General features: G+C 38.8%; 1 protein-coding gene across 1 annotated transcript in view; it reads right to left on the reverse strand.

Moving 5' to 3' along the window:
* The window catches only part of ntm (neurotrimin), a 188,397-nt gene that overhangs the window by 98,255 nt on the left and 65,142 nt on the right, over positions 1–25,000 (reverse strand). The gene's annotated exons all lie outside the window — the stretch shown is intronic.

The raw sequence follows: 25,000 nt of genomic DNA on the forward strand, positions 1-25,000 counted from the left end.
GGAGGTACAGACTTAGTACATCTGACCCATGCTTTTCATTGAGTTATTTTATGCATATCCCCGGGAACCACAACATAATATCTAAGAAGATCAAGAAATGATATTTGCATCCGGTCGACTAAAACAAATAATCATTCTTCCTATATGTTTCTTTGAAGGTGGCGATACTGTGAATTATTAAAAGGCTTGTAACAACATGAAACGAGAAAAGAAACATATGGTGGTTAAAAAAAAAAAGAAAAGAGAAAGATATTGGAAACTTGAAGCACTGTCTTTTAGTTTTTTCTGTCGGTGTTAACAGCGTTTGTGCTGGAAGTGCTTCCCTGCATCCCTTTGGAAGCTTGCCTGAAGCCTCTCTTATTGATGTTTCTTTGAGAGCCTAATTTCTCATCAGTATGATAAACTGTTGTTGGGAAGGGGCAACTGTTGCGGCCCATTGTGCTGTGCGTTTTTCTTTCATCCATCAGCCACTTGGACGTAATTGCCTGCAAATTGCCCATCAACTGCCCGTCAAGAAACTTAGCAGGATTTAATGGGAGGTTGATTTATATTTGAGGAGTGTGCTTGCCACAAATAAAAAAAGATTACCACTCCTGATTAGCAGACATGCAATCGCGTTGTTGTTCTTTTTTTTAATGCCAGTGGGTATGTCAACTGTCTCTCTGATAACTGGCGAGGAAAAAAAAAAGGTCAGTTCTTAAAACAAAAACATATTATTTACTGATGGTGCAGCATGTGGCATAGGAAAGCCATAAGCATTGGAACTGGCGCTCTAAGGACAATGATCATTTTGTGCTTATCATTTCCAGCAGTTTTGTCTGGCAAGAACATTGGCATACTCTATTTAGATTTCAAACTGCATGCATTGACTTCTACTTCACAGCAAAAAAAAAAAACAAAATGCAGTTTTATTTTGAAGTAGATTAGGGGTCAGTTTGATCAACCTCTACCTTGTAGGGATATGCCACGGCTGGATTTGTGTTTTACAGCCGTGGGTGTTTTATATATGGTGAACCTTTTCCAGAACTTGGGAAATGACCCTGGATTGCATTAACCATTTATTATAGGGTTGATCTCAGTAAAACCGCAGATGGATGATCATTGCAGTCCAGGGAGGTTCCTTACGATATACAATGCCTATTGGAGTGTAGAGAGAGCAAAGATCAACATTTAACCACACACACACATGCATTAAATACAGTGCATGCATTAACCGCACATTCCAGCCGTGCCAGATCCCTGCCTGCTTCGATTTCACGGACTCTGCTCCTAAGTTAATTGATTATTAATCTATATTGGGGTTTAAATGTACAAGCTACACTGTTTGCCAGTTTGGCTGATGCAGTGCCTGCCTCGGGCAGCCTATGTGCACCCATTTAAACTTTGCATTCGTACACGGATATCTATTTTGCACAGAGTTTAAGCAAACTGCTTTGAGCTGTTTCAGCTTTGCCATATAATGCAGTCAATCACGCTTATGTGATATTTTTCAGGTATTCCCCCTGCCTATTCAGCATGTCATTTAGTGCCAACCAATTGTTGTCATGCATATTTATTGGGGATTACTGTATCTAATTCTATTGAATTCAGTTCTAATAGAGCAGTATTAGACTAGTGTAAAACACTGAATGTGTATGTACTGTATAATGGGATGACTGTACAATATAATAAAGAGTTGTTCACATGGGTAAAACGATATTCCCATGTAGAATTGGATCATTTATATAAGCACACATGTCTCACACCAGCAGTGTATGAACCACATCGTTTTTGTGACATTTCTAATACTTTCTGTTCCAGCTATTTATGGATTAGACATATACTATTACAAAAAATATGTTTACACATTTTCTTACCATACCGTGTTGGCATAAAATGAAGAAGAAATACCCATATTTCACCAGGAAAAATGCAAGCAACCTTCTTAAAATAAACCCCTTACAGCTACACAGTACCCGATCCTGGAGACGGTGCATCTGCTTGGTAATTGCACTGTCTTCAAGTTCTGCAGGGCACTGCAGTGAAGGATTATCAGTAGTGTTCGCAGGAAACCAGCAGTGTAACAAAGCTCAATCACACTATCGACAGTTAATATCAGAGACAGAAAAGGCAAAAGCTATTTCTCTACATGACCAGCTACAGGATCCCAATGGAATGGCATCATGCTGCTTCGAGATTTAAACCTGAGCGTGGTACAAACTGGACCAATAAGGGCATGATATCAGACACACAGATGAGTGCATTTGCTGGCTGTTGCACTTCTATTGCAGAAAGTCACAGATCTTGATCAGGAATGAGGTGCTAGGGGATGAAGACAGTGACAAGCTAAGAAATTGTATTTAATGCTTCCATGAAAATGGAATTGCACCCTGCATAGGGCACAGCTCTGCACATCATTTAAATATCTCTGCAAATGTTTTATTTTATTTTATTCAGTCTTGGATTATTATTATTTTGTTCTATCAGAGCAAGATTGGACCTGGGTCCGTACTTACATTTTAGGGGCACTGGGCTTTTGGAGGGGGTGGCATTCCTATTGCCCTTTCAGGAATGTTTAGCTAATTAAAAAAAAAAAATGAACCATAATAATTGTAGTAATTATTATAATAATAGCAAATACAACTTGGTTTCTCCCCAGACTATTTAATTGGGGACTAGGCATCCCTAAAATGATATGTATATGTATTTGATATAAACCTGTGTGCTTGCTGCATGCTCATGTGCTATACTATAACTTTCTTCTGCGTGCCTACTGGGATGCCTTTGTAAACAAGCTGTTTGGAGCTCAAATGGCTTTTCCAGTGAATAACATTTTAAATAAATAAGTAAATAAATAAATATCCTGAATACATAAGTATGTACATAATGGCAGCAAATCTAAAAGATTTCCAAACTTCTACACCTCCACTGTAATTAATATGAAATGCATTCAGGTTCATCTGTATAGCTTTGAAATTAAAACATGCAGATGCCTATTATATTCTATAAATTCGGATTTTCAGACACTATTTGAAAGTACAGCCCTGTTTCTCAGGGGCTAATGCTTTAATCTTGTAAGATACGTAGTTTGATGGAGCCCCTTCCCCGCTGCGCGCTGTTCCTCCCCAGGCGGATTACTGCGAGGTGAGACACTATCTCAGTATAATGAGGTTTTCTTTAATACCAAGCAGCGCTCATCTCTACAAAAAGCTGCTGTTTCATGTGGTCTCAGTTAAAAGCCAGTTCAATACAAACCTGCAAATAGCTATTTGTAATGTTAATAGAGAGGACATGTAAAAATGCTGCTGCAAATCCCATGAAACTCAATTACCCTCGATCGCTCCAGTTATGAATCGATGCTGTCTCCATTTTATCGCTTGGATTAATCAAGTTGGTGTGATAGCGTGGTTTGATTTGTGTCGCTCTCTCTACAGCTGCCCGCGTCATTTCGAATGCCAGCAGGCAGTTCATAATAACCTTTGAAAACACCTAATGATTAAACATCTAATAGAAAAAGAAAACATATAAGATGTAGGGGGGGGGGGGGGGGGGGGGGGGGGGGGGGGGGGGGGGGGGGGTGGGGGGGGGGGGGGGGTAGTATTAACAGTAATGCAATACTGTTTTGGAGTTGCAGCGAATTATGTACAGGGCTTTTCGGACGTGGTGTGTCTGGGCACATATTGGAACAGCAGTATTAAGGGATTGCATATGATCAACCTGAACTGCTCCGGGATAAACCACAGCTGGATCGTATTAGAGCATCGGCAGTTCTCCCCTGATAATCAGGAAGTTGTTAATGCAATCCAGCTGGACTCCCAATTGTTGTAAAATCCTCTAGTTAAATCCACACTTGTTCCATTCTGGTGGGGTTCATCACATTGACCCATTCTTGTGTTTTCAAACCGTGGTGCACAACATCTACGTTTGATCAGGTCTCCTAAGGGTTATGGTACTATGGGCTCTGTAGACCCCTTGTCCCACTCATCAGTATTTTAAACTAGGACTGGTAAGATCTTATTCATAGACACTATCAAGGGTTATTAAATAAATAACCTGGATCTCAGAAAAAGAATATTACCTTTGTATGCTTACAGGGAGAAGGCAAAGTATAGACATATACTGTGGGGAAGTAATTAGTGTGTGCAAATGGGTTGTGTGCGCTATCAACACGGCAAGTCAATTAGCCAGGATATCTTTTTTTTTTTTTCTATTACCACCATCACTATCGTTTCAAAGATACTTGTAATTAGCTTCAAATCCGAGATTATTATACCACTGCCAAAGGATGTTACTGTTACTCAAAACCTGAATATATTGTACGTGTGTGTTTGTGGAATAGCTTCCAACACAACTGAATAGATTTCTAGCTTGCCTAAGGTCTTCAATTTCTGTTGCTTTTTATTTAGGAATGCTTTTGAGCTGAATACGCGACTCGATTTAGACTCAATTCTCATTTCTTAACAACACAGGACTCTGTGATCTTTTCAGCAACTCTGCAATATAATTCAGTGTTGGAATCATGTCCAGCCCTGCTAGGGCATGGTTAGGGTTGCTGTTTTTAAGTTTTAACTGATGAACGATACACCCTGAAGCAGGGGAAAGGGTGTGAACTGCACTGAAGTCATAAGCATAGATGATTCCCATGAATCCTGCTGGTAGAGGGCTCCTCCACTTTAGATGTTGTTTTCCAGTAGTCCATCCTAAATGGCGGAATTTAATATTTTGCTGATGGAATACTGATGTGTGGCCAGGAGCCTTGTTCCTTTATGGGTAATATATTTAGAACAGTATTCTAATCCTTTTTTTTGCTGTTGTTTTTTTTTTTAATTTTCCTTTGTTCACTTGCTAGTTTTTTATTATATTTGTTCTGTTCCCTCCCACGGTCTGGGCATTGTGATTTCAATTTAATCACTTCCCAAGTGCATCATCTTCTGATTTTTATATTTGCAGAGTTTGAATGAATTTGCGCATTTGAATGTACTGCTGTTCTCGTCCTTGTAATTGAAACTGAAGATTTAATTATCTTGGGCCACCGACTGTCAAAAGCATTGCCATATAAAATTGTCATTTTTTGTTTTTGTTTTGTTTGTTTAGTTGTTGTTGAACTCTTGGAATTGAGCTAAACAAACAATTGAATTGCATTTCTGAACAACCTTGCTGATACCAACTGACTTGATACTCTATATATAATATATCTATATATATATATTATTATTATGTGTCATATACTATATTATATATATTAAATCTATATATATATATATATATATTATATATATATAGTAAAATCATTTTCATTCAGTTTTTTACTTTTTAAATTACAGGTTTATTATAATAACATTAAACAGCAGTTCAGTAGTTCAGGACAACCCCCACAACTTGAGTGTATATGAAAATGTGCTTTTTAATAGATGGTGCAGCAAGTCATATGTAATCATTGACCCATACCTGCTTTGCAGACGGGCTATTGCTTTATAAATGGCCAAGACCAAAGGGCAACTGTGGGGATGGAGATGAGGGTTGTGGTGAGTTGCAAATGAAAGCCAAGGAAAGGGGAGGTCTCTTAGGGGTTATACATACAGGCCTGTGCTGTTTCAATAATTCATTGTGAGTAATGTGGATATTAAGTAATGCTTTTAGAGTCATGTTCTTACTTCCATCAGCCGTATTACCATAATTAGCAGCCCTTTTTTTTTTTTTTTTGCTATTCTCTTATTTGTTTTTACGTTGATTTGCACCTATTTCAGAAACTAGATACACTATTGCATCCTGTTACCTTTGCTGTAGGTCACCTGGTCTGATGGCAGCGAGACCACTGGACCGAGTGAAGTGATTCAGAACCAGGAAGCAAAGCCAGGCCGGTATCAAAAGGGTTAAATAGTCTTCCCATTATTTATTTATTTATTTATTTATTTATTTATTTGCCAAACCTGAAAACAAAATGCTGAGATAAGAAGTTATTGAAATTGAGAACAGGAAGGGGTCAGTTGTTAATACTTCTTAGTGATAATTCTATGCAAAAGATAACAAACACATAATATTTCCATCAATAATTTTTAAAGGCCTGCCTTTTACTGTTAGTTACAGCAGGCTTATTTATTAGAGGAATAAATAATGTGCAAAGTTGTTGTTGCATTTCCATTGAGGAGATATGAGTTGCATTGCATATCCCATTAGTCACCATTATGTTAGCAAATGGCTATAATTCCCAGTAAATATATCCAGTGATTGTAATGAATTAATGCTGCCTAATGATGTGTTCAGTAGCACATATTCTCTGTTGTGTAATGCCTTGCCGCTGTCTGCAAACTAGATACCAATGTTTATTTTTTGTTTGTTTTTGTGTTTTGTTTTTTTTGAGAAACTATCCAGAAATTTGCTATTGTCTCACAATGTTGCTTCTGTCTGGGACCCCGAGATAAATCAAAATCAAAGTCAGTCCATGAGTTTTGAATAATGTGAACACTTCTGTGTAATAAACAGAATGCTTAGTGCCACACTGGCTTTAATACATTACACTTTCTGAATCTCATTAGCCCGAACAGCCCTGAAACGCGTGATTAATGACAGCGCTCTAATTATACATGCAGTGTTGGAATGCTCTTTGATAATCTCATCTGTCGAAATTGATCATCTTGTAGTGCCAGCAGCATTTTGAATCTGTGCAAAACTCTCAAAATTCACCCCCCCAACCCCCTTTTTAACCCCCAAATTGGCAGAGACTAGTCAATGAACATCTAAATCAAGTTCTCATTATACCAGAGTGGAGGCTGTTGACAGGACGATAGCACGCTGTGAAGGTATTGTACAAGAGAATACGAGACTCTTTTATTTTATGATGAGATTAATGACTGCTTCACCTCCCCATATCAAAACGTTGGTCATTTAAAATCCCAAATTGCATAGCATTACGACTGCCATACAGCGAGTGCTTTAGTCTGTAAGAATTAAAGTAATAGAATGCATGTTGGATATTGTTATCTGTTTATCCCTAAACTGTACATTTATTACGCTTTCAAATGCATGGCACTATTACCAGAGGGCTGGGCGATGCTGGGTTGTTTTACAGAGGACTGTATTAAGGCTTTATTAGTTTATGCATGCTAAGGTAATGACGAAAAACTGTTTAAAATGGAATGGCTAAGTTATGAGAGTTCTCTGACCCAATCTGAATGTGCGAGGCACGTGGGTATACTAATTAACTTGAATTAATGAAAAGAATTCAAGCAAATCCAATTAGGAAGTTCATTTTTCTAGTAATAGGGTGAAATCAGTCTTCATATCTTTACAGAAAGGTTTTTCTGTAAGTGTCTTTTGCCTTGCTGCCGACGCTGTCTGAGTTATTGCTAATTACAATGTGCAAATGGTTTGTTTGCAAAATAACATCTTCCTGCTTTTTAAAAGGGGAACGTCAAATCAATATTCTATGAAAGATGTTTAGAATATCCGTCTGGGAGACTGAGCAAGGTAATGAATTGGATGTACAACATTCATAATTTTAATAAATAAGATTTACTCTTCTTACATGAGAATCATACAGAAAACGTGGCTGCATTAAAACCTCACAGCACTGGAAAGGCACAAATTATTACTTCATTCTTTAATCTTCATGAAGTAGTTTTTAATTGAAGCCTGTGTCACAAAATGTAATGGCAGTTGAATTATACTAGGAATTGCAACCAGCCAGTTACTATCAAAAATGATTTTAGATTGAATACAGAATTGAATGCAATTTGAAATGGGACATTACTCATTCATTGGTATCTATGAGCCATTTTCCTGACTATTGACTTCATTTACAAAGCAGATTTTCTTTTTTTTTTATCTGCAGTTTTTTTTTTTATCTGCATTTTTTTTTTTTTTTTTTTTTATATTTATTCCAATTTTATTTAAATTGTGATCAAGTTTACCATTATGGGGACCAATATTAAGTTTGTTGTTTTCCACTAGTAAAGGCACGTCAGGAAGACTGGCCTAAGATAACTAATTAAATAGTGTCTGGCATTAAAGAAAATTTCCGAGTACAAGTAACAAGTAACAGCACCCCCTTATCAAAACTATCATAATATGTTGCAGACGTAATTCAGCAACAGTGAATAGTAAGAGTGCTCTGTATTTAAATCATGTGTAACCTGCAATCACGCAGTTATTTTATTATGTTTTAAAGAATTGATTTTGTGTGACGATTTTTCTCCCCAATTTGGAATGTCCTGTTATTTTTCCCCTCATGCAACGATTCCCCACCGGTTCATATCCCACGACCAAGCCAGCATTTACACCCAGAAACTCCAGAGCGAAAGCCAGTGATCTACCGCCCTCTGGAGGACAAAGGCAGCTCTACAGGTGTCCGCCTGAGCTCACCAGGCACCTGTCCAGCAGGGTCCGCTGTAGCACGCTGCAGGTTCTCCCTAACACACAGGAGCGCTAGAACCAATGCGACGCTCCCTTTGGAATCCCCAGCGTAGACCGACGACAGCCAGGACACAAACCTGAACTCCCCTGACTGAATGAATCACCCTGCACACCACGCAGCCGTGTTTTTACCAGGTGGGCCTCTTGGGGACCCTCAAAAGGCTTTATTTCCCTGACACCTACAAAGGTCAGCTTATACTTTCCCTTTACTATTTGTCGCGATCAGTTCTGTTAGATGTTAGCCAATGACTATACTGTGTCTTCATTAATTAGCACAACAGTCTCTTGTGAACTTTCCTTTTCATCCTATTACAGTATTCTGGTTATCATCATCTTTTGGCAACATCTCTGTCTTTTCATTGTAAGGGCTAAATGGCTGATTCACACTTAATTTCATTTAGTTTCTGCTACAAGAGACTCTGATAATTAGTTATTACATTTAATGAGAGGACATACATTAATACACGATTCTTTCATACTTGTATGCAGGATACATTGCAGTCAAGACCTGTGATTAATTCACTGGAGTTTACTTGCCATTCTAGGTGTAGGCTGTGCTACCTTGAAGTGACTACCTAGCAGAGCAGAGCAGAGCAGAGATAATTAAATATTTAGTCCAAGCTCCATCTTGCGACCACAACAGTCCCAGGGGCAGGCCATACGGTAGTGAAGAATCTCTTAATATATATTGGACTCCACTGGACATATTAAAAATCTCCTGGGCATGCAGAGTTACTTTTTCTATCTTTCTGATCCGAAATATATTACACTTCACCCTTTTTGGCAGTTATTATTCTGTTTACTCGCTTACAGTTCGCAACTGAATTGTATGTCTATATTTATTTATTTATTTATGTATTGTGTGATTGAATCCCCCCCCCCCGTCCTCTGTTTTTAAAATTTAATAAAATGCAGTCAAAACTACAAATTCTACCCTAGATAACCTTGGGCATGTTGAACTAATTTCACATGGTTGTGTCATGTATTCGCATAGCTTTACAATACTGTCCCATATATTACCATTTCTAAACCATAGTTACAATGCACAGCTATGGCCAAGCATTTTGCATCACCCTATAGAATTAACTAATTTTGCTTCATAAAGTCAAATGAAACCTGCTGTAGTTTTCCATATACTTAATGAAAAAAAAAAACTGAGAAATTGAAAAAATGTGACGTTTAGAAACCTAATACGAAGTACTGTGCTATGGCTTCCTGTAGACATTTGCGAGATCATTTTGTAGCTTCTTTGATATACATGATATTAAATTAAAGATCTAGTCCATGCGTTTGTGTTCTCCAGGATTTGTAATGCCCTGTTTGCTGGTGTCTCAAATTGCATCCTTGCCAGACTGCAAGAAGTCCAGAACTCTGCAGCCAGAATTCTGTCCAGGTCTTGCACCAGAGATCATATCATTTCTGTTTTAGAGGCCTTGCATTGGCTGCCTGTTAGGTTCTGAGTAGATTTTAAAATTCTACTGCTTACCTATAAGGCTCTTCATGGGCTGCCCCGCTTTATTGATCTGATCTTTTATCATTTTATACTCCTACCTGCAACCTCCGCTCACATAATCTTCAATTGCTGAGTGTCCCTCGTGCTCGCCTATGCTCTATGGGCGAAAGGGTATTTAGTTGCTATGCCCCTAAATTGTGGAAGCCTCTTCCTATAAAGATTAGGGACTCTGCTACTTTGAGTGTTCTTAAATCAAGTCTTAAGACTTACTTTTTTAGAAAGGCTTTCTTATGATTCTGTATTTCTGTGTTTGGGTTCTGTGTTTTGATGACTTGTTGTGTTTTCTTTTGTTATTATATTTAAAATTCTGCATTTTTAATTATGTCTCAATCCTAAAATTCTCTGTGATTGCAAAAAAAATTTGGCCATAGCCGTAGTTTCCAAACAAAAACTCAGTAATGAAGAAGAGATTTTGGCACAGGAGGTGAAAGAGATTATGTTGTTTTTAATGTTGAATCATGAGCATAAGAAGCAGACAAGCTGTTGATTGCAGTTCCCATCTGTAATGCGAGTGTCTTTGATAAACCACTTCCTGAAGGCTATTAAATTCCGCTTTTGTTTGCTTACCAATCCAGTTTCTCCCACTCTTTGTATTCCCAGCTCGTACTGTTTTATTGGAAGCTATGCTGTGAAAGGAGAATCCACCTACCAATCACATACATAATCACACTGTTCCTGTAAATAGCCCTCTCGTCTACACCTCCTTGTCTTCTCTTTGGTCCTCCTCCTCCCCTGCCTCCACCTTGCAACATGTCTTGTCCAGGAGGAAGGTGGCCCAGAGGGACACTTGTCCTGCCCGCTAGCATTAGCTGTCATCAATCAATAGTCATTACATCATAGTTCAGCCAGCGTATAGGGGCGGCTATCGAGCTCCAATGGACAAGGCTTTGGGCAAAATTATATTAGGCTTCATTGTGGGCATGGCCATCTGTCAAATCCAATAGATAATTGTTCATTTCAAATCTTGTGGATGTCTGCTTTTTGAACTATGTGAGCATGTATTTTTGCTCTCCTATTTGATTCTGTATTTTATTTGACTCTGTTCCTCGTGTTGCAGTTTGACTTCTTATTTGTCATGTCGATAACTTTCTCTTGGACTCTGCATGTTTTGTACATTGCAAACACAGTGGAAAAAGGCCATAGTTCTTTCAGCAGTCAACAGCATTTGATCGGTATACCGCTGCATGTGAGACTGAGTTTACCCCACCTAGTGGAGAAAGAACAAAGCCAGCAGTGTGCCATTTTGATTAAAGGAGAGACTTTCAAAGGAAGAAACTTTTGAAACTTTTTTTTTCTTTGAAAAGCATGCAACACATTCCTTAGAATCCCTATAGACACATTACAATACAACAAAGGTGAATCAAACTGCATTGTGTTTTAAGTTTCAAACTTTACTTTCAGTTTTATTTTCATTTTTCTCCTTTTAATGGTTGTATTGCAAGAGATAAGCAGTGGCCTGTATATTGTCCAACGAAAATTGATCTGCCTTTCATAATCCAGAAATACAGTTTATATGACATAATAAGTACACACATCTTTATTTTCAGAATGAACTGTTCTCCCTTTCACAGAAGCAAATAACAACGGTTCAGTTTATTTATTCAAGGAGGTAACTGCTGATTTGACATTACATTTGTAGATTAGTGTTCTGTAAAAAAAAAAAAAAAAAAAACACCATCAATTGCTTTTTCTCCCACTTTAAACACTAATTGAAAACTAGGGCAAAGTGGGTCATTAGCAAGAACGGAAGCAAGATAGAAAACAGATCCAATTTTCTTCTGCGGAGTAACTCTAGGTAATGAAAAGAGAAAACCGTTAATGGAAAGTGAATTTTAATCAGCTGTGTATTATCTATGGGAACTCACAGAGGCTCTTATCAGTCCACTCGATTGAAACATTGCAGTAAAAAAAACTAGCACCATATATGCTAGGTTTTAGCCATGATTTAGATACATGGAGAGGGCTCATCCTTGAAATCTTTAATTCATAATATTATAGCTGCCATTTATATACTCTGTGCCAAAGGTTATATTGTACGTAAATCAAAGGGCAATCTTCAATGTAGTTGCAAGAAAAAGCCCACCACACACCTCCTGTGCAGAAACAGGTTATAAATTCGATCAATACATGAAATATATACCCAGAAAATGTTATTCCTCTCTTCTTAAACTTGACCCTTTCCTGCTCTCACTCAGTTGAAAGAAATTATACTGATTTCTCTTCTCATTTACTTTCGGTATTAATGGTTCATCTTTTTACCTGTGCACACAAGGAATTCTAGAAAATAAGTATCTACTTTTTAAAAACCATAAAAGAAGGTAATTTGAAGGAATGAGATGATAATGATCAAAGACACGGTTTATTAACGTCTTTGCCTCACTGTGATTACCTGTTTGGCGTTTGAGACTTTATTTAGTCTATTTCTTTACTATCCCTTGACCAATCAAGATCCTGTCTGTTTGTATATACAGTTTGAAGATATAATAACCGTACTGATAAGTAAGGCAAAGGGAAGTAGGGTGAGCAGATTCACAGCTTTATTGTGACATTTCTCACAACCCCCATTTGCTTAGTCCTTCCTGTTACAATACTTGACTCTTTCAAAACACCAGTGAGTGTGAAATCGCTGCCTTTAATTGAGCTGAAGCCGAACAGCTCATTGCACTCTGGACCCGTGTGACGTGTGTAAGAAATGTAAATTTCTCATGTGGATGGAATTAGAATCTTGTAATGTTATGTGTTCTTCTTTAATAAAACAAAAGAGCTCGTAATTGTAGCCATGTAATAATTTCCTTGGGGCAGAATTTGAACTGTATTGTCATGTTGAGGTCTTTTAATATGCACAAAGCAGACCCCAAACCTGTACAAAGGACTTCCAAGAGAACAGTGTCCTCTAACAACACAGAAGGCAGCTCGATTTGTTTCATTTGTGAGTGCTGGAAGGATACCAGTGTCGCCAACAACATTCTTGCAGCATGACTCTGGAGGTCCCTTATCCGGGAACAAGCTCTTCTTGGGCTTCCGAGGTCTGATGAAACGATAATCCCACTTGATTTGTGTCGTCCTTTTATAAGCGTTTTAAATGGCCGCGGCGTCTGCTGCACATCTGCAGTTGTGCTTTAAGGAGCCACTTCAATCATTGCTGCTGAGCAGCCAGGCTTGGTTCTCTCTGTGTATTTGAACTGTAGCCAGCCCTTGCAATCTGCATGGGCAACCTGTATTCACGAAAAGGGATATGCCTCGAGGGATCTTCCTAAAAGCAGCATGGGTGTAGTCCAGACAGATTCCTGGTGCAATATTTTATATTCCATAACCACGTCTGCAGAAGTACAGTGCAGTGCCTATGCTAGTTATGTCTGAAATCTGTCACCTGCACAGTTACTATACACAAGAGGAGGCTCAAACTGCAAAACAGCTATGCATTGCAAATATAGAAAAATTCTGCAGTCAGAATGTATTTTCGAATGACAAAGGTCATCTCTCAGGTTGCACGGCTATGAATAAACCATGAGTAACTTGCAGAGGGAGAGGGGTGTATGCAGGGATCTTTTCGGAAGTTGATCTTTGTCGTAGTCTTGTTGTTTGTGAAATTCCCCCTCCCTGTGGTCATTATAGCTGATTCTAGTGGCGGGTCTGCTTGGCTGGCAATGTCATGTTTCAGGCTGCACAATGTGGAGTCGTTCCACATCCATTCAGTCCACTTGCCCACAAAAGCCAATGTCTATTCATCTTCACAACAGACAGCTCCAAAAGAACACATTTAGTTTTTGAAGTATTGACGATTGTTAATTACTTGTCTACAGGCCACAGTGCTGGGGCTTGGTCTCATAAGGGAATATGGCCGAGAATCTAATTTGTGTTTTTAAATAGTTAGCTGGATCTCTGTGTTTTAAGTTTTAATTGTGTTTTTAAAAAGCAGCCCAGTAAATTATTCTGACTGACCACTTCCTTTCACATGCAGATGATTCTTTAATATAAAGCATGCATTGGATTAGGGGCAGTGCAATTGCTGCTAAATTCAATTATGATGAGAATTTGGCATACAGTGCCACCAGAAATAATTGTAGCAAAGTCCGTAAAAGGAAAATCGAAACACTCTGTACGTTCTCCATGCATAAGGTCCCCCCCCCCCCACCCCCACTCCCCCTCCTCCTGATGCCTGTTCTCAATTGATTGGCAGGGGTTTTTTTCCACAGCTTTATCTCAATATGGTCTTGTTATCATTCTGTATGTACACAGTCCAATGTGGCAGCCCTGTTTGCTTTCAAGTGTAAATTATGTTTTATACAAACCTGTATGGTATTTTCACATTTTTCAGAAAGGCCAAACAGGTCAGCTCTGTGGTGTGTTTGTGAATCTTTAATGAGAAAAATTGAGGCTTGTTTGAAGTCCTTATTGCCACCTTCTGGCCATTCAACACATTACGCTGCATAAATATTTTATTGTTGTTTAGACTATCCAATAACATTAAGGGGCTGATGTAAGGATAGGTACAGTACAAACAACTGTGGTTGCAAAATCCAGAGGTACTAACGGCTAGGCAATTAATTTTCACTGCGGCTTATGTAAGCTTAAGAGCAATGCAAATGACTCAACACACAAATATAATAACGAGGGTCACAATGAGCGCCGCCTGTGCATCGGGCTATTTACGGCTGCACTTACAGCCCAGAGGTGAGGTGAGTTATGAGTGCAGACAGCAGTAGGCACTGTGTGAGATTTGTGGAGCACGAAAATTAAACCAAACTAAAACATATGTCACAGGAAGGGCAGAAAAGTCCTCTTGGCGCACGGAAAAGAAAATAAACATTTTGTGAGAAGGAGCTGAGAATGCTTACAGCTGAGGCCACTCAGCATGAAATGTACTTATATGGAAAAGCCTCAGCCAACATTACATATGCTACCAACATGGTCCTCTAGTGGAGAAAGTCAATGCTGTTGGTGTTACCAGGAAGACAGTCAAGCAGGTGATGATAAGGTGGCAGGACCTGTGGCAGCGAATACAACAAAACTCTCAATGCAACACCGGCACGCAGCAGGAACATGCTGGAGAGGCAAGCGGAGAGGAGACTCCATTACAAACAATCTAGGTTTGAACATACAAGGTCTTCTCCGCCTTGCCTTTCTCCTCCGAAGGTTTTCCTGCCTGTCATCAACAAGAGCCAACTGTCGCCGCATTAGGAAGTGTACCACAGCAGCCACCCTGAAGCCAGTGACTGGTCTCTGCAGGTGTGTGCTTTTATACAGCTCTAAATTACTCACTTCTACAATGGTTTGCACCTTATGAGAGGAGGTGCAAAGTTTTTGGAGGGTTAGAAATTACCCAAGTGCAAGGCAAAATCCTTACATCTCATTATAATGTTTGCGCCCGCTTAGTATTCTAGATTCCCGCCCAATTCCATGGTCTTTTATTCATTTGAATACATTTAAATGGACTAATGATGTCAAAGTGCTAATTTGATAGCAGAGAACGACAAGTGAAAACCCATTCTTTACATACAGAGCATTTTTAGTGACCGCTAAAGTAACACTTTACGCCAGCCAAACACGTTTTTTGGCAGCAACATGGGTGTTTTGCAGCCACAAATCACTTTTCACGTATCCTTACAATCGTATCCTTATGTGTATTCCCTTATTTGCTGTAAAGTTTATGTAATGCAGTATCCAACTAAGGCTTGGGTGTCTATTGAGAAGTTAGAATGAACACCCAGTGAATCATTTATGTCTATGTGTTCCACTTGTATCAATGCCCTGCAAACATGGGAGACAAAAGATTCAAAATATTGATTAACTGGCACCTGTCTATCGCCTTTTCTTCAGTTGAAAATGCTTTGGTACTTTGCTTGATAACTTCGACTTGGCACATGCAGATATTTCACAGACAGCACTATAGATGGCCTGCTTCTAATACCTAATACCAGCGTTGTGCTTCACACTCCTAAAATAGTATAGCTACATTTAGACCAGGTGACCTGCTCCAATGGTCTCAGCAAGCAGCAGTTCATCTGTAGGGTTTTGAAATATTTGCATTAAAAAGTGAGGAAAAGACTTGGCACAGCAACAGTGATAATACAATGGAAGAGAATGAGTTTTCAAACCCCAGTAAGAACTCCTTTAGATAATAATATTGTTTAGCTACAACACAGCCTTGGAAAAAAGCTCAGGGCTGATTACTCCAATGTTATGAGGCTCTGTATGCTGTAACATGTGTGGTGTGCAGTTAACTATTTGAAATATGATCCGCCTGACCGCGCTCGTAAAGAAAATGTGTCCACATAGACATACATTAGAAAATCAATGTAGATGCTCCCTCATTATTCTGTGAGTTAAAATGCAAATATCTGAGAATGAGCTTGGCTTTGTTTGTTTAGGGCTTGATGTATTTACAGATTGCTTTTGATGTTTTGATAAAGCAATTTCAGTACTGCTGTGCATTTTACTGTGTAAATGTTCGATTGACATCAGTATAGCTTTCTAAATGCAATCTTTTTTCTTTAAACAAAGATCCTTTTTATACTTATTTATGCTAGCTTTGTTGTGTAATACTGCTGCATCCTGTCACGTTTTATTAGTTTTATACAGAGCCCAGGAGGGGACATGAGAGAAAATAAATATACTGTATTCCTTTGAATTTAAGGTGCAGCTCAAACTTCCCTCCCTCAATTTGAGGAAAAAATAAAACTTCAAATAAATCTGCATTTACAAAGATACAACCTTAATTATGCATCAGTTTGCAGGCGTCTGCTATCATACAGAGCATTACAGTTATGAGCTGCTTCTCATTTCCAGTCTGCTGTCACACAGAGCATTACAGTTATGAGCTGCTTCTCATTTCCAGTCCTGATTACTCGCACCTGTTTTTCTCCCAGTTTGTGAACTGTGGTACTGCTTGGCATGTCGAAAAATAAGGGGGTCTGATCAGCATTTCCAATCTGTCCAAGCTGGTACTGTTTGTTAGAAACTCTGAAATTGTAAAAAGTTCTCTTTGAATTCCTCAGGAAGCTAATGATTCTTCTTTGAAAATGGCTGCCAGTATGTCATGGACCATTCAAGATCGGGCAACAATGTTTTGGTTCATCTTTTCCAGGCAGTAAGTCACGTTTCTGATTTTGTATTCAGGACGTCTTTGTTAATTTTTTCTCGGCAGTGAGTCATGTTGTTCTTTGTGTACTCGGATAGTAATGTCTTTTGTTGGCAATTTGAATACATGAATCACTACAGTACCCTAATTTAAGATGCGGCTATTTTTGCAAAGCAAATAATGTTCCTAAAAGAGCGTCTTAAATTCGAAGCAATACGAAGGCCGTGCATACGTGATATATATTTTTTTCTCTCATGTCCCCTCTCAGATTCTGTAGTTTTAATATGTCATGTTTATTGATTTATTTTCAAAGGGCTGTGTCTTTCTTCAACTATGTATTTTAAAATCAATTTAAACATTCAGCCCTGGCGGGACCTTATGTTAACACATGCCGTCGTAAATCACACTGGAACCTCAGGGGACTCCTAGGCCCAAATCTGACATAGTGTAGAAATATATGTAAAAAAAGAATAATAAATTGTCCTGTTCTCATGTATACTCAAAAAAAGGAGTTTATTCTTCATATTGACACATCTAGGACTGAAAGGGTCAAAGCTTCGAATGTAATAACTATTTTGTGTTTGTTTTGTTATGTTGTATTATTATGAATAGTTGTGTTGCTCCAATATTGAGTTATGGTATAGTGCACTTGTCTGTAGAATCCTAAAAGCCTTCCTAGTTAAGTCATGTGATCTTTCAACCCCTACTCTATATGTTTATAGACAGAGAGAGCATGTGGATCTGGCAGAATTGTAACATGATTTGAATGGAATGAGAAAGGCTGTTTACCACAGGCAGTTAGGGCTTTCTAGACAGGCATTCTCTTACCGAGGTAAAGGCAGATTTAGAGAAAAAAATAGAATAATTCAATACTGGAGCAACCGAATCCAGACGCAATTGCAGAATCCAGAATGATTGCAAATGCCATGAAATAGCACCTTCACATTCTTCCACATCTGTCTTATTTAAATGTTTTATAATGTAAAAATAAAACTAATAAATGTACATTAAAAGATCAGAGGGATTTTTGATTCTTTCCTTTACCCAACTCATCACAGCAGACCCCATTTCTGAAAAGAAAATTATGCTCTGCGATGCTCTTTATATAGAGAGTAATCGAACTCCCTGCAGTGCAATAAAACGGTCGTTCTGCATGTAAATTAACACTGTGGAGACTGCCGTTCTTCCTGACATGATGTTCTCATAACAGTGTGACAATGGTCGGAGTATACTGCCAGTGCATAATGAACCACCATTACAACCATATCATTGCACCGCTTGGGGAAACCAGTTCTCATCTACATTTTTCACAGAGACTGCGCTTAACAAAGAACTCAGAAAGCACAACAGATCTCATGGTGACACTGGATGAAGGACATCAAGTGAAAAAAGGGATTAGACAGTTGGCATTGGAACAGTTTTTAAAGTGGGGGTGCTGAAAGTATGATGGAAGCCATCCAAAGCCCAGGGGGTGCTGCCTTAGCTCCAGCGCCTTTGGGATTGGAAGTACAGACACTTCGGGGTTTATATCAATGGCAGAGTCCATTTGAGGGTTACTATTAGCTGTTCAGTTACAGGATTCCATGTGATTGATGGCACTTGTTGACTGCAAAAGATCATAGGACTTCCAATAGGGAATTGAAGTTAGAGATGTGGCAGTGTGAGGTGTCGGAGCGAGAGCTTGTTGAACAGAATTCCCTGCAGTTCAGGTAATCTAAACCTTTCTCTCCAAGATGCCAGAGCTACAAAAAAAAAAAAAAATAAATTGTTACTATAAATCAGTGGCTTACTCCCCAGACACATTAGGTTTGATTCTGTATTTTCTGTTGGGTTTATTTTTTACATTTGGGATAATGACTGTGGTTATTTTCCACTTAAGTAGGAAATGTTTTTTTTTGTATATCTAACGAGTACTAACGTATTCCTGAGAAGGAGAGCTGTACAAATGACATTTAAATGTCAACGGTGAGGCTGAAGTTATGCACTGCATCCTTGAGCTGCAGGCCCCTGGTTTAATCAGCAAAGACACTGGAAAGACATCGAGCTTAGAAAAGCCATCAGTCTAATTTTAAATGAGCAGTACAACTGTGTCATGCGTTCAGGAGCTCAGTGTTTTCTGCAACACCCACAGTTGTTCAGTGTGGCCTGGCATGGCTGTAAGGGGCCAAAAATAGGTCTTTGCAAACAAGATCCACAGGCAACGTGATGAAGCCAACGTTTCAAAGGGAATCTTAGTTAATGAGGTGCACCCCTCTTTGGTTTGAGGGAGCTGGGTTCCACATCTGAAAGTCCCGCTTTGATGAAAATACTACCAAAAAAAGCCACTGGTCTTACTGTCGGCTTACCACAGTGACTAAAAAAGTTAATACAATGCTGTAACATTTATTATCATACTTTTTCTATAATGTAATAATTATCACTGAAGGTGTGGGTTGGGTTGTGGGTTTAGATTTATATATGTATGAATGTTTAAGTTATATCTATGAGAATATTTTGTATTATAAGATTGCATGCATTTTTAAATGTATAAAATATTGATTAAAAAATTAGCAGCTGTTCTTAGTAAATTATAATAAATCCCATGAAAGTGTTTGTTTTTTGTGTTTTTTTTAATATCGCAGCATGTCATGCAGTTATATATTAGGCATGCATGTACAGGTACTCGGTGCAGTTTATTAAAACACAGTTTGATCAAAGCCATATGTTCTCTTCAAACTTTCCTGACTCTTCTTTTCACTTGAGAAGGAAGGGGGGAAAAAATGTCTTCAATCGGAATGAACAGATTCAGCTGTAAAATCATTCAATCTAATCCTGTAGTAGAACAATTCAATTTCCAGCTTTATAATGCATTTGATATTGACCCGGGTGATGCCTACTTGAGCACTGGTTTGCCTCCCTGCAGCGTGGAGAGAATGGGATTGACTAGACAGGTAACTGCTGCAGAGGAAGCATGTGAATTCACCAATAGATTATGAAAGAGACCAGGTGTGAAACGCCTTTTCCCTTGCTCCTCTAGGCTTTTGCTGATTTAAATCACATCCACTTAAAATGATAGGAGTATCTACCTTCCCCCTGAGCAGAGATGAGCAATGGGGATCAGACCGAGTTCCCCTGGGCTTGCTTCTGTTACACCGGGCATCTCTTTCCAGAAGCCTGTTTCATCACACTGTGTGCTGCATTGAGAAGCAGGCTGAAGCGGCTTGCTCTAGCTTGCTGCCCAGCGAGGAGAAAGGCGTGTTGTTTAAGCCAGTTTACAGCTAACCCTCGTAAAGTCATTGTTCTTCAGTTCTGGGCCACCACTATTTTTGGGGGATTTCTTTTTGGAAATTGCCATACTGGGTTAGGGAGTCTCCTTTGTCAGACGTTGCAAGGTTAACATCCATCTTTTACCAGCAGAACTCAGACAGAGGTGAAGAGGAGATTGAGTAGGGCTATACCCTGAACAGAAACCAGACTGCTAGAAGAAGGATGGGATAATACAAAGAGGTACTTGGAGAGGATGACAGCGTAGTTAAAATGATTTCTTAACCACTCCAAGTCTTTTAAACAGAACTCTTCCCTTTTATTAATGGAGAAACATTTGCGGCAGATTCAGTGGCGTTCAGCGCAGTGAAAACTATTAGCATCTATCAGCACTATTGGAGGCTGCCAGACACCAGGACTTTCAAGTGCCATGTCATATTTTATTCTTTTAGACTTCAGTGGAGAACTTCATTTAGAGAAACAGAAGAGCCTGATCATTTCTAATAAGTCATCAAGTCTGCAACATGGATTTCAATTTATTCCTGCAGACATCACTCCTCTGCATTTTCTGGTGTGCTCACAACAAATGAACTTTATTCGCAATTATGCAGACTGTTAAAATGTTGTGCCCTCCTTTAGAAATGTGGCTTTGACGTTCATTTTCACCTAAGCCACCCCCCCCACTACCTCTACATCTACTGTTTGATTACTTTGTTCACACAGATAGAATTACAGGAATGTACAACTGACATGCCCTGCTGCACCACACTTCCCAATTCGCTCCTGAAAGGAATCGAGAGACGCCATATTAACATCTATACCTAGGATGCCTTGTGCTGCACCCTGTAGAAGCAAGTGGCTAGCTTTCCAAATTTGGATTTTGATCAGAGTTGAGCTACTGGGTCAGGTCCCATGACTGTCCTGGCAAGTCAGACAAAGGAAGGGATGAGCTGAACGTCTCAGAGCCTGTGCTCAAAAGAACAAAAAAATAATAATTTAAAGCAACTTAAAAATCAGCACTGCCATCTAGTGGATGCATTCAGCAACAACCAAGCACAGCTGTACTGTAAATGCTTCTTGAAGTGAGTGCAGTGAACACAGTTCCTATGTGTATGAGCTGCAAAGTGTTGTCTGATTTGAAAACGTTTGCAGGACCATGGCAGTAGTAGTGTCATGGCAGTTCAATATTGCTGGCAGTGCTATGCAGTTTGATTTACCATCGGCAGGTATTATACTGGCATTGTAAAGGTATCCTAGTGGTGTTTTTCAAACTTGTCTATAAGGGTACTGTACTGTATCTTCATTTCAGATGGTCCCAAGATGGTTTAAAGCTTTTGAGTTTTTAGAGCTTTATCAACAAGGAGTAGTGGAGCCTGCCTGCCTGTCTGCCTGCCTGCCTGCCCAGAGCTCTCAGGACATTAAACTTTCATGAGTTCAGAACACCTACCACAGGTGTCCTGCAGGGGGAGTGATGGGACATCTCTGTAGGCACAGTGGGGTTCTTTCAGGTGCTTGAAGTTTGTTTACGATTCCACACTGAATCTCCTCCAGTTAAAGTACAATGCGACTTTCTATTAAACAAATAGCCTGTACCCCATCGGATACTTCTTTTGACTCTCTTGTTTTAATGAGCCACTCTGTGCAGTAACATCCTCAGGGCTCATATTGTAGAGTACGGGGACTGGGATGACATCCAGCGTTTTAAAAGAAACTGGACTCTCTGTTGGTTGGCCATATTGTTTGCCAGTCATGATCTGTTCAAAACTCCCCTGCCTTCCGCAAAGCATTTGGTTTCAGACACTCATTGCTTTGCCAGTTAGTTCACTCTTTGGGCAGTGGGTGAAATGCCTGGATCGCTGCTGTTAGGAAACTGTTCTTTGACTCAGAAGGGAAACACAAAGCCACTTTTCTTCAGGAACAGTGGCTTGAAACCTGGTTCCAGGAGAGCTAGCTTGAAGCAACTTTGTTGCATCAAACCCCAAGTCTCCCCTAGTGTGCCATGCAGTGGCCTTCCTGCAACCACGTTCCAAGCCACAAAATGGCTTCATGTTCCCTCAGCTTAAGAGACACTGTGCAGCTACAGTTTAATATTATTAGAAGATGTATTAAAAGAAACGCATTCAGAAGCTTCTGTAATATCTGTGTATTGACACCTAGGGTCCAATTCAATGAACCTGAGAAAATGCTTTTTAGCAAGAATAGGAAAATAAACCCATGCAATAAGTAGGGAGTGATATTTATATTCATTCAATGAACACATCATTGATAAGAATTAAAATTCATCCAGATTCGTTCCATTTATTGCACTCTAATTAAATTGGGCCCTTTCAGGTTGCTGGGGTAAATTGCACAATTGACTGGTGGCTTTTATTTGGCCATGCATTGCAATTTTACATCAGTCCACTGGGTGGCACAAGAGTTCTCCTGAAATTAAATGTGGTTCCACAAAAGCAGATTTATTATTATTATTATTATTATTATTATTATTATTATTATTATTATTATTATTATTATTATTTTAAAGAGGCTTGCGTTATTCAGTGACTAATGATTCCTGGTACAAACAGGTACTTCTTGCTTAATCTTGCATATTGACATACATACATACTCTTACTGATTTGTAATTTGTAGTTTAAAAGCATTGCATTATATTAACATGGCTGTGTAACCTTTTTAAAAGAGTGTGCTACAAACGGGAGAAATCTACAGGTAATAAAAATAAGTGATTTCGTGCTGAGACCCTTTTAGCCTTTGCCTATTACCACTTGTTCACTGTGGACAAAGACTCCTCGGATGTTTATAAAGCCACCTGTGTCTCCTTCACTTACTCTCGCCGTGAGCCTCTGACACTTTCCTACAGAGTAAACTATGTTTCTTACTCATTTTCTATAGCAAGCGCTCCTCTCGTTCCTGCACCAGAGACAGGGCAGCAAAGCTGCGTGCTACAAAGCATTTGTATTCGCATGAGGCAATGTGTTTCAGCTCTGACTTCCACAGTAGGGATATTCTGGAGTCGTGAGTCTGTGTGATTTGATTGGCAGTCTAGCTGTAGGTCCCAGCTCTTGATGGATTCCACTTTTGCATTGCTGAAAGTTAAATCAATATTCGGTAGAGGTTTAGTTCATTAACTGTTCCATTTAGGTTCCAAGGCGTCCAAGTTAATCAATAGCAACAAACTTGTATACCCGGAATACATGGACACAAGCACAGGCAGTGCAATTACCTAGACAATGGTGATGATCATGCAGCAGTCAAAGACATAACTCGTTGATAACGGTCAGTGGTTGTGAAGCTGCAAAATTTGGGCTTGGTGTTTTTGTAAAATCTCTTACATAATTTAGAAATGAATGAGCATCATGCAAGATAAAGTAAAAGTTATCTCAAAATGGAAAAAAAAAAGCACGGATCAGCATTTTGTCTATGAAGCATGACAAAAGTGCTTACAGATTAGCCAAAATATAGTATGACAAGTAATTTGATATTTGTATATTAGATACGTTATGGATATGTTTAATTTAAACCACACTGCCTGTCATTCACCACAGTTCAGAGGCTGCAGCATCACCCTTTATGCACTTGCAAATAATGTAGTTGTTTTGTGAACGTTAAGCTTAAAGGGTGTGATAGGCTGTGTAGTTCCAGTGAAGCTTGAATAACTAGCACAGGAAGCTCATGGCTTAGTAGATATTGCACCATGAGGATCTTTAACAGAGCCCCGTTCTCCACAGACACAGAAGTGGCTGCCTGTTGCAATGAATACTGTGATTGATAGCGCTGGAAAAATAAATCAATGCATGCAAGCATAATTGTCCTTATGAACTAAATTGGTTGTCCTCAGGAATGTTTTCCTGGGCTTATTTGTACTTTTGCCCGGGTGTATTGGGGGGCATTGCATTGGTACGAGGGTATCTTCTAGAGTTACCTCCCATACTTCTTTGGCTGTGCCCACAGTTAACCATAATTACATACGCCAATGCCATCTACTGGTGACTTAATACATTACAGGTAATAGTGTCCAATCAGTATTAGTGGTTTGATTTCAAATATATAATTGCTGAGTTCCACAACTTCAATTTCACAATGCTAGCAGGATCTGTGTGGAAACAAAGACAGGGCTTATGATATTAAAGACAGCTTGTGCATCAAAGCTTTGGAGAGGAGGCATGCCAAGTAACCCAAATGTCATTGTTTTTGAGATTTGTTTGATTTGACCTGATAGAAAAAACGATTTTGACATCCAAACAAATCACCCACCAAATGAGATGCTATTGCTTGAAACAAGGTTTTTTGCAAGCATTTTAGTGCAGCTACAAATAAAATGACAAAAAAGCTTTTGTTTGGGATATATATATATATATATATATATATATATATATATATATATATATATATATATATATATATATATATGTACTTTGGCGTCAAGAGATTTCCTCTTGGTAAATGGAGAACGTCAATTTAGATCTTAGCAGCTAAAATTTACATAAATAAAGCTTTTAATTTATTTAGTTTAATTTCAGTCTTGGGTTTCAGTCTAGAATTCAAGCAAGGAAGAACAGGAATCTGTACATATTTAAATATATAATAATAATAATAATAATAATAATAATAATAATAATAATAATAATAATGGTAACATTTTGAAATAATGGCAGCAAATGCATAATGAATTCCATTTGAATCTCACAGGAGTAACACCTGAATATCTTCTGCACTTCCTCTGAGTTCTGAACACATTCGTTTTGAATTCAGCCCTGTTAATTCATCATGAT

This window comes from Polyodon spathula, chromosome 36 (genome assembly GCF_017654505.1).
Source record: "Polyodon spathula isolate WHYD16114869_AA chromosome 36, ASM1765450v1, whole genome shotgun sequence".
Taxonomy (NCBI): Eukaryota; Metazoa; Chordata; class Actinopteri; order Acipenseriformes; family Polyodontidae; genus Polyodon; species Polyodon spathula.